Below are 3,721 nucleotides of genomic sequence, written 5' to 3' on the forward strand. Positions count from 1 at the left end.
AAAAATACATATCCAAAATGGGTCTACTGTGGCTTAAAAGATTCACAAATGACTCAGCTTGCCTTTTAACCTACACATATGTGTTAATTGTACATATATTTGTGTATAGGAAGAAAAAACTAGGTTTACCCAAGGTATGAACAACACAAAAACACACTAAAACCTACATAAGTTCTACAATTCTTCACCAAATTCGATCAAACCTAGTCTAAACTCAAGAGAATTTTGTCAGCTTTCAGAATATATGGTCAAATTGCCGATTTAAATGATTTAAATGGTCGAAATGATGAAAAAACCAAAATTTCGACCTAGGTCAAAATTTTCAAAAAACTGAATTTTTTTCCAAAAATACATATCCAAAATGGGTCTACTGTGGCTTAAAAGATTCACAAATGACTCAGCTTGCCTTTTAACCTACACATATGTGTTAATTGTACATATATTTGTGTATAGGAAGAAAAAACTAGGTTTACCCAAGGTATGAACAACACAAAAACACACTAAAACCTACATAAGTTCTACAATTCTTCACCAAATTCGATCAAACCTAGTCTAAACTCAAGAGAATTTTGTCAGCTTTCAGAATATATGGTCAAATTGCCGATTTAAATGATTTAAATGGTCGAAATGATGAAAAAACCAAAATTTCGACCTAGGTCAAAATTTTCAAAAAACTGAATTTTTTTCCAAAAATACATATCCAAAATGGGTCTACTGTGGCTTAAAAGATTCACAAATGACTCAGCTTGCCTTTTAACCTACACATATGTGTTAATTGTACATATATTTGTGTATAGGAAGAAAAAACTAGGTTTACCCAAGGTATGAACAACACAAAAACACACTAAAACCTACATAAGTTCTACAATTCTTCACCAAATTCGATCAAACCTAGTCTAAACTCAAGAGAATTTTGTCAGCTTTCAGAATATATGGTCAAATTGCCGATTTAAATGATTTAAATGGTCGAAATGATGAAAAAACCAAAATTTCGACCTAGGTCAAAATTTTCAAAAAACTGAATTTTTTTCCAAAAATACATATCCAAAATGGGTCTACTGTGGCTTAAAAGATTCACAAATGACTCAGCTTGCCTTTTAACCTACACATATGTGTTAATTGTACATATATTTGTGTATAGGAAGAAAAAACTAGGTTTACCCAAGGTATGAACAACACAAAAACACACTAAAACCTACATAAGTTCTACAATTCTTCACCAAATTCGATCAAACCTGGTCTAAACTCAAGAGAATTTTGTCAGCTTTCAGAATATATGGTCAAATTGCCGATTTAAATGATTTAAATGGTCGAAATGATGAAAAAACCAAAATTTCGACCTAGGTCAAAATTTTCAAAAAACTGAATTTTTTTCCAAAAATACATATCCAAAATGGGTCTACTGTGGCTTAAAAGATTCACAAATGACTCAGCTTGCCTTTTAACCTACACATATGTGTTAATTGTACATATATTTGTGTATAGGAAGAAAAAACTAGGTTTACCCAAGGTATGAACAACACAAAAACACACTAAAACCTACATAAGTTCTACAATTCTTCACCAAATTCGATCAAACCTAGTCTAAACTCAAGAGAATTTTGTCAGCTTTCAGAATATATGGTCAAATTGCCGATTTAAATGATTTAAATGGTCGAAATGATGAAAAAACCAAAATTTCGACCTAGGTCAAAATTTTCAAAAAACTGAATTTTTTTCCAAAAATACATATCCAAAATGGGTCTACTGTGGCTTAAAAGATTCACAAATGACTCAGCTTGCCTTTTAACCTACACATATGTGTTAATTGTACATATATTTGTGTATAGGAAGAAAAAACTAGGTTTACCCAAGGTATGAACAACACAAAAACACACTAAAACCTACATAAGTTCTACAATTCTTCACCAAATTCGATCAAACCTAGTCTAAACTCAAGAGAATTTTGTCAGCTTTCAGAATATATGGTCAAATTGCCGATTTAAATGATTTAAATGGTCGAAATGATGAAAAAACCAAAATTTCGACCTAGGTCAAAATTTTCAAAAAACTGAATTTTTTTCCAAAAATACATATCCAAAATGGGTCTACTGTGGCTTAAAAGATTCACAAATGACTCAGCTTGCCTTTTAACCTACACATATGTGTTAATTGTACATATATTTGTGTATAGGAAGAAAAAACTAGGTTTACCCAAGGTATGAACAACACAAAAACACACTAAAACCTACATAAGTTCTACAATTCTTCACCAAATTCGATCAAACCTAGTCTAAACTCAAGAGAATTTTGTCAGCTTTCAGAATATATGGTCAAATTGCCGATTTAAATGATTTAAATGGTCGAAATGATGAAAAAACCAAAATTTCGACCTAGGTCAAAATTTTCAAAAAACTGAATTTTTTTCCAAAAATACATATCCAAAATGGGTCTACTGTGGCTTAAAAGATTCACAAATGACTCAGCTTGCCTTTTAACCTACACATATGTGTTAATTGTACATATATTTGTGTATAGGAAGAAAAAACTAGGTTTACCCAAGGTATGAACAACACAAAAACACACTAAAACCTACATAAGTTCTACAATTCTTCACCAAATTCGATCAAACCTAGTCTAAACTCAAGAGAATTTTGTCAGCTTTCAGAATATATGGTCAAATTGCCGATTTAAATGATTTAAATGGTCGAAATGATGAAAAAACCAAAATTTCGACCTAGGTCAAAATTTTCAAAAAACTGAATTTTTTTCCAAAAATACATATCCAAAATGGGTCTACTGTGGCTTAAAAGATTCACAAATGACTCAGCTTGCCTTTTAACCTACACATATGTGTTAATTGTACATATATTTGTGTATAGGAAGAAAAAACTAGGTTTACCCAAGGTATGAACAACACAAAAACACACTAAAACCTACATAAGTTCTACAATTCTTCACCAAATTCGATCAAACCTAGTCTAAACTCAAGAGAATTTTGTCAGCTTTCAGAATATATGGTCAAATTGCCGATTTAAATGATTTAAATGGTCGAAATGATGAAAAAACCAAAATTTCGACCTAGGTCAAAATTTTCAAAAAACTGAATTTTTTTCCAAAAATACATATCCAAAATGGGTCTACTGTGGCTTAACCACATTGATTACCTTTGGCTTTGACCTTGACCTCTAACTTGACCTTGTCTTTGACCTCTTCCCCGACTTAGGCCTCATTCTTGACCTTGACCTCTAACTTGACCTGACTTTGACCTCTATCCCGACTTTGACATCTAACTTGACCTTGGCTTTGACCTTGACCTCTTACTTGACCTTGTCTTTGACCTCTACCGCGACATTGACCTTGTCTTTGACCTCTATCCCGACTTTGACCTCAATCTTGACCTTGACCTCTAACTTGACCTTGACTTTGACCTCTATCCAAACTTTGACCTCAATCTTGACCTTGACCTCTTTCTTGACCTTGAATTTGACCTCTTTTCCGACTTTAACCTCTAACTTGACCTTGGCTTTGACCTTGGACCTCTTTCTTGACCTTGTCTTTGACCTCTACCGCGACATTGACCTCATTCTTGACCTTGACCTCAATCTTGACCTTGACCTCTTTCTTGACCTTGAATATTGACCTCTATCACGACATTTAACCTCATTCTTGACCTGACCACTAACTCGACCTTGACTTTGAACTCATTTATGAACTTATCCTTGGTTGTTGGTAACCTAGG

Source organism: Adelges cooleyi, unplaced genomic scaffold, assembly GCF_023614345.1.
Source record: "Adelges cooleyi isolate 19-005CV unplaced genomic scaffold, UGA_ACOO_1.1 ACOO_flye_CR_arks_rails_tigmint_CR_PRNA_18, whole genome shotgun sequence".
Classification (NCBI taxonomy): Eukaryota; Metazoa; Arthropoda; class Insecta; order Hemiptera; family Adelgidae; genus Adelges; species Adelges cooleyi.